At 40.9% G+C, this 16,822-nt stretch overlaps 1 protein-coding gene and 1 pseudogene across 1 annotated transcript in view; one reads left to right on the top strand and one right to left on the bottom strand.

Moving 5' to 3' along the window:
- The window catches only part of LOC115868719, an 82,194-nt pseudogene extending 78,307 nt beyond the window's left edge, over nt 1-3,887 (top strand).
- FSIP1 (fibrous sheath interacting protein 1) overlaps nt 1-16,822 on the bottom strand; it is a 201,030-nt gene that overhangs the window by 83,442 nt on the left and 100,766 nt on the right. The window lies entirely within an intron of this gene.

Raw genomic sequence — 16,822 nt, forward strand, 5'->3', positions numbered from 1 at the left:
GGAGCTGATGCCAGGGGCTTAAGTGGAGAGCAAATGTTTTGAGAATGATGCGGGCAATGAATGTACAAATGTGCTTTACACAATTGATGTATGTATAGATTGTGATAAGAGTTGTATGAGCCCCTAATAAAATGATTAAAAAAAAGAAAGAAAGAAACAATCAGTATTTTTTGCCAGCAAAATAAAAAGTGCAGAGCTACAAGGGATAGAAGATCCACACATGAGATGCTATCAAAATTATATGCTACTAGAACCACTTAATGAATTCAGATCTAGGATCAGGGTGAAATCATGCTCATTCTTTTCAAATGGTTTTATTGACATATGTATCACATATCACTCAATTGAACAGCTCCGTCGTATTAAGATTTGTGCCATCACCACTACACCTTCAGAGAATTTTCTTCTCATCCTCACTATTGTTAACTCTCCGTTTCCCCGAGTCCTCCCCTGCCATGCCCCTTATCCAGAGAGTGTCTCCATAGATGGAGCTATCCTGGATTTCATATACCGGAAATCATTCACCATAGAACACAGTCATACAAAACAAACAAACAAAAGCAATGGAAGATAAAACATAGGAAAACCCCAATCAAAGAGAAAGCAGAAAATATTAAAAACGGAATAAAGTTTTAAATAAAGAGATAAAATGATAGGGTTTTACATTTGAACCTAAAACTACACCTGCCAATATTGACTTTACAATGCTCTCTGTCTGATAGCCTGGCTGTTCTCATCCCTGGACTACAGTCAGAGGGAATTCACCAGAGATTTAACCTTCATGGGACCCTGCAAAGGGATTTTGTGCGTCCACTGTCCCCGACAGCCACCTAAAAGCATGCTCACCCTTGAAGAGTATTTTTTCCAACTCTCCTGGAAACCATCAGTCATGACATTTCCCCTTGTGCTTAGACAATCCCACAGGCTCACCTCTACCCAAAGCTAGCCCTAGTGTTTAAAATCTGAACTTTATTTTAGAAACAACTCAGGTAAGGATGAATTGTTTTAGGCATGCCATAGCTAGCAGTGATATGAAATGTTCCCTCTAAGCCCCTGACCATTTAATGCAGAGATGAGAGAAGCTAATAGGCCCCTGCCTTACTGCCCGGCCTTTATTCAGGGATTCTATAGTGAGCACTCACTGTGTGTCAAGCAACATTTGGGTGGGCAGCCCTGTCTAATAGCTCACTGAACCGAAATGGAAAACAAATTCTGACAAACTATCCCACAGCTAGGCACATGGTGGAAAATGTGTGAAAACCCTAATTCAGGAGTAAACTAAAAGCATCAAAGATCCGTAGCGGACAAATTGATTCTGACTCATAGCATTGCTATCCCAAGTCCAACTGATCCATGGGGGTAGGGTGGGGGGGTTGTTACTGAGAGTAAATCTTTATAGAAGCAAAGAAGGCCTCATGTGGTAAGTGGAACCCCCGAGCTTGTGGTCCACAGTCCCAGCTTCCATCACCACAGCACCAGTGCTCCTTAAGGAAGCCGATACGAGGTGTAAACTGTAAGCACAAGGGGAAATGTAATGACTGATGAGAATTCTACCCCGGAAACACGGATGTCCACACGGCCGCACTAGCCTTCGTCAGTGGAAAGCCTGGCAGGGTTTTGGCTGATACTGTCTTTTCTTCAAATGTTAGCAATGTTTTAAATATACTATAAACACATCGTGCTTAGGAATTCCATAGAGAGTTGGGAGAGCCCGAAACTTGTGAAGAGGCGATAAGCACTTTAAACATTTTTATAAAAAGAACCCTACCTATCTTTCATGTGAGGATGCAGCCCTACCCTTCCCCGAATTCAAAACCAAGCCAAATACACACAATTGAGCAGAAGGGAAAGGGCGAAACTCGGAGCCGACAGAAAAATGTCACCTCCTGCAGAGACATGGAGATGCTGACACGAAATCAGGTGGACTCTTGTTTTGATTAATGTCTAATCATTTACAGAACAGACTTCATTTGCAGTGAAAAATACTTGTTCATCAAGTTGAAAGATGAATGGTAATTGCTTTTGGAGCATTTTTATATTCACTGGTCCAAGATAGGGAATGATTAAAAGGGCAGAGGCAAAAATTAACAAATTCTTCCTAAAACACTTTTTGGTGTGGAGAAGGAAGGAATTTTAAACAGAATATTTGATTATCTTATCCTTCTGCTAATTATGATGAATTGCACATTTGTAAAAGTAGAAAAGTAAACTATTTTTTTAAGTTGATTTTTTTTTTTCTCCTTTCTGAAAAGCAACTGCCTTTGTGGGATTAGGAAATCAGGAACTCATTTTCTGAAAATGATGTCAGAGGGTCACTAGGCGTCAAAATAGATTTGCAGGCAATAGGTTTTTCATGCCAGTGTTTCATTTGGTTGTGCTTTGAAGAACCTACCGGCTTCACACTATGCTCCTGCACCACTCCTGGGCCCAGCCACCAAATCTGAGTGCCACCCTCATGAAACCGAGAGCGGGAGTTTATTTTTCCCCAGGCCCAACAGAGGTGCCTTGTGCTTGGTGTGTGGGCAGTGATGCCTGCATTAATGCATATTTTTATTCAGCTCTTACTTGATTCTTGCATGCTACAGATATTTTCCAAAGGTTGGGGTAAGCTCTCTGATTTTCTGTCCCAAAATACAGTCATAAATACCACATATCTAAATATTGAAAGTGAATAAAGCCAAACGCCTCTCAAACCCATCGTTCTCAGCATCAAATCAATTTAGATTTCCCTTTTAGTCATGGACAAATGTCCTCCAAAAGGTGCAGAACCTCTCTTGCCTCAGCAGGGAGCCAGGGGCTCCCAGACAGGATAGAGGATTCAAAGACACCCATTCATCCACAAGTTCCCGAGCGGTTAGGGCTTCATCAGGCTACAGGGTCCACACGCGTTCACACTGGCATCTGGAAAACAGGAGGAGAAGGGCACCTGGGTAGACAACGGTTATGGATGTGGTCTCTGGGGTCAAATACACCCAGGTTTTGCAAAGTGTTGAGTGGTGACACTAGACTGCCATGCCCCAGGTATCTGAAGTACAAGACTGGCTTTTTGTAACTAGGTGAAAATCAAACAACTTGGTGAGAGAAAGCTTCATTGAGCCTGGTAGCTACCACGAGGAAATGCTGGCCTAGAGGCACGTTCTAGTATCATCATCGTTATTCTCAGCATTGGGATCAGCATATTACAACCTAGAAATTAAGTAGAACATACAAACGCCAACTGCACAATGAATCTAAGTGCTAACTTCACACATGATCGGTCTTTCTTCTGAGGTTTCTCTAGGTGCTCTTCACCTTCAGCCTTCTTCTCAGCAGGCAAATATGTTAACTCCTGCAGTACCACTCATGGACTTGAAGTTACTGAATGCATGGGAACCTTTTCCTGTAGGGTTTGCAGGCCCTAATGCACATGTGAGTCATGCCATCAAGTCTCAACCAAAAGAGCACAAGAGGTCTCTAACCAAAAGGAACTCAATCAATAACAACGATGAGCAAATACAAACATTTTATGTCTATAAACTAAACAGAGGGTCTTCTGGGGCCCCAGAAGGGCAAGGCGGCTGGGAGGTCAAGCTGGAAGTTTAATTTGGATATTAGTCAAAGTAGAAGATGGAGTTGTTTAGTCTGGAAACTTTTAACAGTTTCTGCAGAAGAAGGTAAAAGTCAATGGGAAAACTGGAAATCTCAGAAATGCTGTCCATTTTGAATGATACAAGAATAAAATTATAGCTGCTTCTGAGAAACCGTTCTCTATGTACTTGAAATACCTTATCAAGAAATACTTCAAGAATAAGCTTCAAGATTGGCTTCATGTGGCTATGTCTGACAAGAAAACTTATTATTATTTCCAAATTAGTCAAGATGAATATGGATCAGAAACTGAGGTCTAAGTAAAGCCTCTTTATTTGCTTACTAATATAGCATGTACGTAAGAGAAAAACAAACATTAATAACTAGAATTTTATTGGTGTATAAAAAATACTGTACTGTTTAAAAAACAAAAACCCTAAATGGGGGTGAGTGGGATCATGAACAATACAACCTAAAACCTATGCTAACATGGTACTTCATTAAAAGCAAGTATGAAATTCCTATTTTTTTTCCAAAACATTTTATTAGACATAATCCAAATATCATACCATTCAATAATTCAGTTATATCAAGAAATGTTATACAATCACCATCACAATCAGTTTCAAAACATTTTCTTCCTTTTTGTACTCCTTGATATTATCTCCGTATTATGCCCCATCTCCCTTACCATACCCCCCAAAGAACCCTTAATCCATTTATCGTCTCTATAGAGTCCCCCATCCTGAGTCTAGGAAAATATATAACAGAGAGTCAAGAAGGCTACCAACAATAACAAAATACGACAGATATACCCCAGTTTGAGAAAGTTAAAAAAAGAATGGAAAAATATTTAAAACCAGATCAAGCTCAAAGTGTGTCGAAAAAAAGATAAAAAAGTAAGGTTTTAACCATGCAAGTCAGATTTTTCCTTCTAATCTACTGTGATCATCTCTACAATACTCTCTGATAGCCAAGCTATCTCCATCCCTCAATTGCAGCCAGAGGGAAATCACTGGAAGCTTATTCCATGTGTAGATCCTGCAAATGTATTTTGGGCTTCCACTGTCATCAATAGCCTTCTGCAAACCACAAGCTCACAATTTAAGCACTGATACCATTCCCTCCTTCAGATTTGAATTATATTATTTACAATCCTTGGATCCAATATGTTGGTGTCCTTTTGCCATGAGGGCTAAACTGACATCTCACTTAGAGGGCTACTTGTTTTAACAACAAATTGAATTAATCCTAACTCTTTGTTAATGGTACGCAGGCTCATCGCATTGGGTAAGTCTGCGGCACAGGTCTCTTTAGAGTACTTAAAAGCAAGGATGTTACTTTGAGGACGACAGTACGCCAGACCCAAGCCATACTATTCTCTATTGCATCATATACATGTGAAAGTTTCACACTGAATGAGGACGACTGTAGAAGAATAGACACATTTGAGTTGTAGTGCTGGAGAGGAACACTAAAAGTGCCATCACACCGATCTGTACAAATGTGCTTGATACAAACGATATAAGGATTGTTTTCAGAGCTGTAAGAGCCCCAAATAAAACGATTCCTAAAAACAAGTAAGGCCAAAGTGCTCCTTAGAGGCAAGGATGGCAAGACTTCATCTCACACACTTTGGAAATGTTGTCAGGAGACCAGTCCCTGAAAAAGGACATCGTGTTTGGTAAAGTTGAGGGGCGGCAAAAAAGAGGAAGGCCCTCGGCGAGACGGATTGACACCGTGGCTGCAACAAGGGGCTCATGGTGACCCTACAGAACGGGACAGAACTGCCCCTGTGAGTTTTTGAGACTGCATCCTGGTGCTATAGTGGTCAGTGGTTCAAAACCACCAGCAGCTCTGTGGGAGAAAGACAGAATTCCTATTTCCATGTACAGTGACAGCCTCGGAAACCACAGGAATTTGCTGAGTCAGCACTGAGTCAATGACAGTGAGTGAGTGAACTCTTTACGAGCATAAGAAATGGAAAGGAAGAAATAACATGTCAACTATGACTGGATACATAAAAAGCTACCCTGAAAATCTACCATCGAGTTATTAATAAAGCAGAATTTAGCAAAATGGCTGGATATAAGATCACTATACAAAAGCTAATCACAGTCTATACATACCATCAGTAACTTCTAGACCCGGACAACATATATATATATATAATTTAGTAGCCTCAAAAATATCAAGCATGTAAGAATATTTTTTAAAAGATGCAAGATCTCAAACAAGAAATATTCTAAATTTGTCAGGAAATATGAAAGAAAACATAAATAAATTTAGTGGTGTACCAGTTTCATAATTAGCTTTAGACACTGAGATAGTTAAGGTTTATTATGCCATCGTGCCGATAAACACGTGGGATTAATTGAAGGGCAAGAGAAAAAAATGGCTCAGTGAGCCTCACCTTAGTAGTTCTCAGGTCTCTTGCTCTCTGATGGTCGGACCAGGGTGCAGCTGCCTTAGCCAGTTCCCTGCTTCAGCTGGCAAGGCTCACTTCCTGCAAGACATCCCTGAGGAAAAGCCACATGGACCTACCCCCATGCAGCCCTGGGTGCTGGAGCAGCCGCATGGAAACCCCTGCCAGCGCTGAGATGCTTACACGCTCACTGACTCGGCTTTCCTTCTGCAGTCAACATCATTGTGTGTATTTTGTGAGATGGAGGAGGACTTTGTAGATCGGTGTCTGACATATGGGCTAATGTTGGACTTATGGGCTTGGGCAGCACTGGATTGGGATGTTTTCTTGATGTACACTTACCCTTTATATAAAACTCTCTCCTATACATGAGTTCCTGTGGATTTGTTTCCCCAGTCGACCCAGATTAACACAGACACACCAGAAAAGAGATGAATTGCTGGAAGAGGACCTCATGTTGGGTGATGTAGCAAAAGAGTGAGGAAGATCCTCAGTGAGATGAATTAGCACAATAATTGTAATGAAGAGGCTGATGCAAGACTGGGCCACTTTTTGTTCAATTGTATATAAGTTCACCATGAACCAGGTCTGACTCAATAATAGTTTTCTATCCATTAATGTAATAAAGATGACATTCTCTCCAAATTTGACTTACAAATTAAATTAAACTCTAATTAAAATCCTAAAAGGGTTATCTGAAGAATTTGAAAGGTTGATTTTAAAATTCAGGTGGAAAAATGAATCTTTTGAAAAGAATAAAAACAGAGACTGCATCTTCCTATATATCAGCCCTTCTAATGAAGATGGCCAATTAGGACAATATAATTCTCGGGCATGAATAAGACATACTAATCTATGGAACAAAAGAAAATCCAGCTTTTAAAATCCCCCACATATATTTAACTTTCATATATATTGTTGGTAGTGATAAATTGTTGTTTGTCATCAAAAATGAAAATTGAAACTATAGTTCACATCACGCAGGAACTAATTCCAGATGAATCAAAGAGCTAAATGTCAGCGGCAAAATTTGAAACTTTTCAGTGGAATATTTTATTATGATGATGATGATTTCCAACCTTGGTAGAGGTGACTTTCTTTAAAGAGCACTAAAGTGCTCATTATTTCACTTGATATGTTAATTTCAGAAATGCAATGAAATATAAACGGCACTGCAAGTAAATCATGGGATAGGGTGTTCGCTTCGCGCTCAGCATTAGAGACAGTTTGCCTGCTTACGGAAGATGGAGATTGGCACTCAGCCACAAAGACAGCCGACGGAGCCAGCAAACCATCAGCTACACTGGCCTGAAAGACACGCTCTGGAAAAGAGCTCAGCCACATAATGTATCTCTCCTGCAAGGTACAGAGTCCATACGTGGCCCTATCTGAGTGAATGTCGAAGATCATACATTTGTTCAAAGATCATTTTTTATCCCAGTAAGGAAATCCCTTTAGCTCCTAAATTAGAAGCCAGAGGAACTTGGCAGCCTCCATATGTGGAAAACCTAGTGAGAAATAAATAGAGTAATTATTCCCAAAGCCTGAGCTTTTTGGATCCTGGAATGCAGTTCAATTCTCCATGAAAACCACATTTGCCCTCCCACCCCTCAAACAACATAAAAATGTGGTTCCACCCATCCCAAATGCCATTAGTGATTCTGATGACAAATAATTGCCTTTGCATGCCAGATATTTAATACACTAGTTACACAGATACAGCCAGTCAACCTACTGTCCTGAGACATGAAAAATCTGCTATTTCTATCCTGAAGATTAAGGCAATGCCTATTACGTACTGGAGAATCTATAAATTAAATGCAATAGCATCTCCATGGGTTTTCACTACTGTAAGGATTTAGGCTCCATTCTTTCATGCCTTGTCCATAGTTCCAAAAATATATACATCTAAAATGAGGGTCATTTTGTCTTTAAAAATTAGTGGGAAAAATAATGTTAAGAGGGTTTTTAAACAATATAAATGTACAGTTGTTACAGGTCCGAATGGTGGTCTATTTGTCAGAGGCTTGCTACTCTCATCAGGCACTGTGCAGTCGGTTCTGACCCCACAGCAGCATCAGAACATCAGACCCTGGAAGAGTATGTATGAAAGCCTCATAAAACTAGGAAGGAGAACACAAAATAGTACACAAATGCTTTGTTATAGAAATGAGGATTTAAATAAGTAAAATTCTGTTAGATTAATTAGCTTCTGCTAGATTAACACAATGTCAAAAATGATTAGGTATGTGATTTGCATGAGTCGCTACAATTAAAATCTCTATTTCCTATATTCCACAATACACTAATTTCAATACAATACATATATACTGTACATTCCAAATGTACTTCGTCCGTAGACTGATAATGCTAATGATGGATTAATTAGTACGAACTTGCTGGAGAACAAGGACTCGTGTTTAATGGAGCCTCATTCATTATTGTATTTCAAGAGGATGAAACCATAGTGACTCTTAGAAACGCTTTCTAACCGAATAAATGAATTGACATGACGTGCAAAGACCCACAAGATCAGCGGTCCCAGCCGGCCAGCTGTGCCGGGGGCTCTCTGCTCCCGTACAGATGGACAGGCCTGGAAACACGAAGCTGGGGACGAGGCGTGGCTGCTGGGAGCCAGAATGGACGCAGTGACTGGAGTTCGGCTTTAATTGTTTGGGGACCCAGAGCTTCACTTCTTTCCCCCATGGTGACCCTAGTGGACAGGGCAGAGCTGCGCCTGGAGGTTTCCCAGACTGTAACTCGTTATGGGAGCAAAAGCCTAGTCTTTCTCCCACTGGTGGATTTGAACTGCAGACCTGGGGCTGGCGGCGCAACGTGTAACCCCTAGGCTACCACGGTTCCCTGGGACCATGAGGCAGCCATTAAAAAGTCTGTTTGCGAAATGAAATTGTTCACAAAGTGAAATATATGCAGTAGCATATATACAATATAGGTTATGTATGTATATGGACATTCTATCACTAAACCTAGGTTGTAATTTGTTATACAGGTATGCATTAGTGTATTTGTATCCATAGAAAATATGACTTATAGAAACACATTGAATTATTAGCAGTAGTTAACACATTTGGCTAATATAGAGAACAGTCCGTATATTTAAACCTTAGAAGGTCAAAATATAGCTAAAATTGTACTCAGTAAATGAAACACAAATACATTTTAGCAATAATACACACCATCAGTATTTTTGTGTTCTATTTATAAGCTATCCAACAACAACAAGAAAACATTTGGTATTTAGTCTTATAATTCAGAAAAGAGGCATTCATATGGAAAGGGAAATATGCAAATACAGCCCAAACACTTTAAGAGCAACCCCATCAAAATGAGAAAATGCTTTAAAAAGTCATGCAAGCTAAATCTCTCATTGGAAAGGTAACTATCAGTGACTATTTGTGTGCAGGTTGCTGCCATTGTTAGGCGTCATTGAGTTGGCTCCGACCCATAGTGACCCTACGCACCACAGAACGACTCAGTCTGGGAAGACAGACACATTCTTCTTTAATGTGATAAAGATGAGGCACACTTTATAAGATGACTCTAACATCATTACGTATATGGATGTACGCTTTACAGATACCCAAACGCGTTGCTTTTCATGAAATTTCAGGGCATTCCCAAACATTTAGGGCATGCGCAAACATCCTTCAACATTTACAGCTGAAGACAGATGGAGCACAGTTCGCTAGAACCATGCAGTAGTCAAGGAGTGCACGCAGGCTAACAGTGCAGCAAGGAGGAGCCTTGGCCATCTACATCCAGCTTTAGAAACCAAATCGGTCTGAACAAAGGTGTCAAGGCCCTCTACATTTGTGTCATCTGTTGCCCTGGCAAATTAACATTAAAAAAAAAAGTCTTTCATCCAATCAACCCTCAAATTCTGGTTATATGTTCAGCAGAGATGACTATGAAGCCCTATTTAAAATAAGAGTTCTGCTATATCTGTGATAACATGGCATTCTGTATAAAGATAACCTGATTAAATAGGAGATTTTGCCATCACTGATAATATTATCAATACCATTAAGATCACTTATACCAAAATATTTTAATGATCCTAAAAATACTTTCATCTATTATGGGCAGAAATAATAGTGGCATCACTGGTTTTTCCCTTGCTTATGTAATTTTCCATTTGTCACAGACACAAATTTTAATATTAATAACTTGAAACAACAGGCGATATCTAAGCATTTAATTATAAAACACAAAACCTTCCAATTTTTCAGGTCAGAGTCTTTGAGAATTCACCTGGATATTGATAATCCTGTACTTGAAATACTAACCTCTATGCCTGTGGTTATAATCACATTTAGAAAGGGGTCGTCTTTGTATGTTAATGAGCAGGATCAGTGTTGCTCTCAGTCCATGATACCATCAGCTTCAAACAGGCTTATGGTCCCGGCTGCTCAGTGACTAGGCAAATGACCTTACCTCCAGGAACTCCGCCTTCCACTGGTTGTACTAACTGCTTTAAGTTCCTGCTACGAGCAAACCAGACTCAGACTCACAGAAACTCCATGTCCAACCATGCCTGGTCCTGCACTATTCTCACAATTGTTACTGTGTGAGCCCTTGGTTGCAGCCCTTGTGTCCACCATCTCCTCTTTTCACAACCAAACGTGATGTCTGCCAGGGACTGGTCCCTCCAGAAGGCATGTCCACAAGCATATGAGGCAAAGTAAAAGAAAACAATATAAGCAAGTCTACCAAGAAGTTTAAGAAATGCACAGCTCAATGAAGAACTAGTTTTTAAAGAGAACAAGAGATTGCAATTTGCTCTCAGAAAGAATGAAAATTGCTTCCCACTATTTGTTCTTTTCTCATATTGTATCAAAAATTTTAGCTGACCACATGGTCACTTTAGCTAATGACTGATTTCCCAGACCCCACTGCAGCGATATATGGTCACATCATGAAATTTTGAGCAATGAAATATGAGTAGGCATGCCAGATACACCTTTTCAGTCATGACCTTCGCATAACTAGAGAATGATTGGAAAGGCCAGAGCTGTAGAAGCCATATTAAGCCATGAAACAGAGGGAAGTTATGTACCAAGTAACCTGCATCTTTGGTAATTATGGTGCCTCAGTCAACTCTGGACCTTCTATCTGGATATATGTATATACACATATATGTGTGTGTGTGTGTGTGTGTGTGTGTGTATAGTAGAGCAGAGCTTTCAAAGAATACATTTTCCCCCCGCTAGGCGAGCATGAAGCAACTCACTCTGAGCTAGTGCACCCAGTGGCATCACCTGGAAAGGTTCTCTCTGGTCACAGTAAATTTTTCATAAAAGCAGTTTTGCATAAACCTCGTTTTTTGTGATGGCTGATTTAAGTTAACAGCATGCCCTAGTCTTTTGTGATGACTGATTTAAGATAACAGCAAGGGGCTGTGAAGTTTTGTTTCTTGCTCCAAAAAAATGCTGCAGAAACTGTCGTGATGTTGAACACAGCTTACCAGGACAGTGCTAAAACTCAAGTGTACAGGTAGTTTTCTTGTTTCAAAAAAGGCGAAATGTCGATTGATGACAAACCTTGTTTTGGATATCCATCAACTTCCCGAATGGACAAAAATGTAGATTCATAGTGGGAATCTATTCTATGGCAGTGAGTTTAGCTTTTGGAGATTTACATATCCAAAATTTTATAAGGCCCTGGTGCCATTGTTGGGTAAGGCTTGGACTGCAAAACACAAGGCTATCTGCTCCTGGACTGATTTACAGCTTCAGAAAGCCTCCTCAAGGTCAGGATGAGTCCGAATGGATCAATTTGATCCATTACAGAGATAGAGATATCACATCACAGCTTATAAATAAGAAAAAGTTATATATCTAAAATTCACAGAGAGAAAAAATCAATCTGAGTATCCTTCTAAGACAATACATCTTAAAGTCATCTCATCAAACTATACACCAAATCATTAAAATAAATTGGGGGTGGGGAGCAACAGGATTATTGAGGACCTTTATTTTCTACACTCTGTATTCCCATGACATTTGATGTTTCTGTAACTGGCAAGTATTACTTTTATCATTTGAAAATACAATGAAGGCTTTTTAAAGCCTCTGAAAAATATCAAACCAAAAATCAACAATGCTGCTACAGGGAGTTGATTGTGATTCACAGTGACCCTCCGGGATAGAGTCAAGCTGGCCCATCAGTATGGAAGCTGACTGCCACAGATGCCTCCCATGTGGCAGGTTCAAACCACTGAGGTTTTGGTTAATAGCCATGTGCTTAACCACTGCACCACCAAGGCTCCTTGTAGGAATCAAGAATTCCCATGACTGGAATTGTCGCTTAAGAGTATGAAAATGTAAGTTATCAAGATACCCAGGAAGAAATAGGTTGTTTGGGAATTGATTATGGAAGCAATGGTACAATTCTGCTTGATAAGACTGAACGATGCAATGACATGACATTTGGGTTAATTCCCAAATAACAATAAATCAAAAGACCCAAACAAACAAACAAACATAGATCCAGGAATGGTTTGGGGACTCACACTAAGTCCCAGCTCCAATGTAAGAAGAATTCGTTCTGACATCACGGCCCTGCTCGATACTCGTCTCCAGGAAGGGAACACAGAAGATATGGTGCTATAGAAAAATGTGACGAAGAAATTAGATGGTACAGATGGTGCCCAGCTATCCCATAAAATAGCATCTAGGGTCTTAAAGGCTTGTTTCTGAACAAGCAGCCATCTAAGTGAGGTGTCAACTAAGGCCACACGGAAGAAGCACACATCATCAGTCACCAAAGGCTTGTGAGGCATATAATCCAAAATTGAAGGGAGTGATTAGTATCTGACCTAAGGTTTGAGAATCTGGTTTCCAAAAGGCTACAGATGACAGTGGTAGGCCAGGAGTCATTGGTGGATCTAAATAGGAAATAAGCCTCCGGTGAACTCCCTCGATCCACAATGGAGGAATAGGAGGAAGGAAAGTGGTCACTAAACAGAGTGTATTAGTGAGTTGAGTACAGAAGGTCAAAGGCAGAAGTCTGACTTGAACAGTCAAACTTTGTCAGTAGATTCCCCGTAGGATGCATGCTGGGCCTGATCGGATTTCCAAAATCTTATGTGTTTAGGGGTTGTACTGTTTAGTTTGGTTTTTGAGTGTACACATTAGGGGGTATCTCAGGAATGTTATGTCATGGGGGGGGGTCACCCTCTTGAAGTTGCGATATATGTTTTTTCATGTTTTGGTGTATGAAAACCAGGACCTATGAACCTATAGAGCTAGCAAGTGGAATAAGAGTTTTGGCAGGAGGCGGGCACAGAGGGGGTGGCAGGGTGAAGGGGTGACAATATCACGGGTCCCTACAGAAAAAGAACATTTGGAAACTGATTGTGGTGGCAAATATACAATTCTGCTGGACATGATTGAACTATGGAATGACTTGATACATAGATGAATCCCAATTAATAAAAAAAGAAAATGCGATTTCACTCACTCACTCTCTCACTCACTCACTCACTCACACACTCACTCTCACTCACTCACTCACTCTCACTCACTCACACACTCACTCTCACTCACTCACTCTCACTCACTCCCTCTCTAATTCACTCACTCTCTCTCTCATTCACTCACTCTCTCTCTCATTCACTCACTCTCTCTCATTCACTCACTCTCACTCATTCACTCACTCTCTCTCATTCACTCATTCACTCACTCACTCACTCACTCACTCACTCTCATTCACTGACTCACTCACTCACTCTCTCTAATGCACTCATTCTCATTCTCTCTCACTGACTCACTCTCACTCTCTAATTCACTCACTCACTCACTTTCATTCACTGACTCACTCACTCACTCACACTCACTCACTCACTCTCTCACTCACACAAAAAAAAAGAAAGAAAGAAAATGCAAATTACAAAGAAAAAGGGCAAAAATGCTACAGACGTGTAATAATGTAAATACAATGCATTTTGAACACCCAATTCAGAATTTTAAAACTCTGACCAACTAACAGTATCTCAAAATATGTCAAGCAGCTTACAATAACGTGGGGGAGCGTTAGGCAAAGAAATAGGGCATAGGTATTAAAAAGTGAAAAATTAGAATGGAACTACTCCAGCTACATAGTGAACATGCGAAACACGTGGCTTTCAGATCCAGAGCAAACTGGAGCTTGGAGCGGCAATCCTGAAGGATGCTCCTGGTTCCAAAGGGAGAACGGCTGATTCTGAGTCCAGAGCCTACGGAGGTCCTGACTCTGGGGAGGCCACAGAAGGGGACGCTTCACGCATAATGAACGGTGCCTTCAACCGCAAACAGGATCTTTGAAATCGGAACCCCATTTCAAGTACAAATGCTTAATACTTTTAAGGCCAAAGTTTAAATCACTTGCGGCTGGAAGACATGCATAGTACAAAGAAATCTGTTTAAATGGTCTCAATATAGCTGCTGAATTAGGTTCCAACCAGCTTCCCCTTCATATACACAATATACTGTCCTTTCCTTCCGTGGCGTGCCTTCTTTGCATATGGCAGTATCTTAAATCTCAGGGACCCCTTTTAAATGCGCCCCACTAAAACCATTATGGCCTGACATTTTTATGTGCTTATAAAACACATCTTGTTTCAAGTGTTTTTAGTAGAAAAAATGTAGCCTGCTGAAAAGCAAACCTGTGTGTGTGTGTATGTATATATATTTTTTCTTTTCAGGCAGCTGGAAATATAACACCCCCACACATTTGCTTTTAGCTCAGCTTAGGAACTCAAACCTATCGTGTGAACTTGACATCTACTAATGGTTCACACACAAAAAAAACAAGATGAGGTTTTAACACAAAGCAGTGCTCTGAGCGCCTGCCCCAGTCTCGCTTCTCAGTATGGGGAGCAGTTGGCTGTGCGCGCCGAGGCTCCCGGAGAAAGACTGACTTTCAGAGGGATCTCTGTACCATTGTCCTCCAGACAGAAGAATACAGAAACAAATTCTTCACAATTTAGTCTCTCTGAAGGGGCAAACAAATTATGTCAACCATAAGCAAACATTTACATTACTCTCTTCTTTGCTTCCATGAACTTCCAGAATAAATCGCAATTTAAAAATAAAACCTTAGAAGACTACATATGACAGGACAGCTTTTTTTTTTTTTACTGCCCTGTGAAAGCACAAAAAATTAGGAAAACAACTATCTAACATGATTTAAATGCTAACACTCTGGTCACAGGTGAGGTTCCTGAGTGGCACCAACAGTTTGCACTCCACAAGTAACATAAAATTTGGTGGTTGGGCCTTAGATGTATGAACAGAGTTTGAGCTTGCACTTACACATAAGCCCTAGTCTAAGAATAGTCAGTTCCTATGATGGGCTCCTGCTAGATACTAACCCTCAGGACGGGACCACTGGATGAAATGGGTGCTACAGCAAAGCATGGTGAAGAGATCAGATGGTGCCCGGCAATCAGAAAAAATCATCTCTGGGTCTTAAAAATGTGTGACTTAGATGGTGTGGAGAAGAAGCACACCAGCCTGTGTGATCCAAGGACTGAAAATAATAAAATTTAAGACCAGAGGAGGGAAGTGTTTTAGAGCTTACATTCTGAGCACCCAGCTTGCAGAAGGCGATGGATAACAGGGAAAGCAGAAAATCCACTGGCAGAGTCCCCAGATAAATTCTGCCTCTAGTGCAGCGGTTCTCAACCTGTGGGTCGCGACCTCTTTGGAGGTCGAATGGCCCTTACACAGGAGTCGCCCGATTCAGAATAGCAGCAAAATGACAGTGATGAAATAGCAACGAAAATAATCTTATGGTTGGGGGTCACCACAACACAAGGAACTGTATGAAAGGGTCGTGGCACTGGGATGGTTGAGAACCGCTGCTGCAGTGAGTCCCCTCTGACCACTGACCAGGGATGGAGTGCACTGGAACGTAGACTAAGGCATTTTCTTTCCCTTCTGACCCAGTCTAAATTTGGTCTCGTTTTTATTATGCTCTGCTTTCTATTGGATTGAGGTTTTGCCGTGTTGTTGTTCTTCTTCTTCTTCTGTTGGAGGTGGGGTAATGATTTTCTTTACATGAGATCCAGGATAGGTAAATCTGTGGTTTCTCAGGGTTAAGGCAGGAAAGCCTGGGGGAAATGAGATGCTAATAATAAATAATTCTGAATGTTTTTAATGTTCTGAGCTTGATTGTAGTGATGTTCCCCCAGCTCTTCAATATTTTTCAACAACCGAATTATATTATATATGAATTCTATGTCAATGAAACAGCTTAAAGTGTTTTCAGGTCGGTGGTTTGAACCTACTCAACGGTACCACAGAAGAAAGGCCTGGTGACTGGCTCTTGCAAAAAGAACCAAAACCCAAACCCACTGCCGTTGAGCAGATGCTGACTCACGACCCTTGAGGACAGTAAACCTGCTCCTATGTTTCTGAGACTGAAGCGCTTCCAGGCAGCAGACAGCCTCAAAAAAGACAAAACCGTGTATGAGGTCACTGTTATAAAAAGTCAAACAAGTGTTTACACTAAAAGGAACATTCTTTGAGGGTTACCAGGGGTGTCATGCAAGGGAGAAGAAATGACTGGCTTGAGAGGACACGCATGCTAATTTGATCAGAGTGAAAGGCAATGTGTACAGGGAGGTCAGCTACAATGGAGGAAGGGGGTGCAAAAGGGGGGGCACGGCACTGAGAGAAGTGAAGGAGATACCGTAACAGGCAAATACTGTTACATACACAATGATGCGATCTTGGGGATCTGCAAGTAGATGCATGGATGGACACACAGGCCAATCGGGTATGGGGGCTAGGGGCGAGTACACCCTTGAATATGCGCGCGCGCGCG

The sequence above is a fragment of the Echinops telfairi genome, unplaced genomic scaffold (genome assembly GCF_000313985.2).
Source record: "Echinops telfairi isolate 266 unplaced genomic scaffold, ASM31398v2 ScPeMD7_18;HRSCAF=68, whole genome shotgun sequence".
NCBI classification, from domain to species: domain Eukaryota; kingdom Metazoa; phylum Chordata; class Mammalia; order Afrosoricida; family Tenrecidae; genus Echinops; species Echinops telfairi.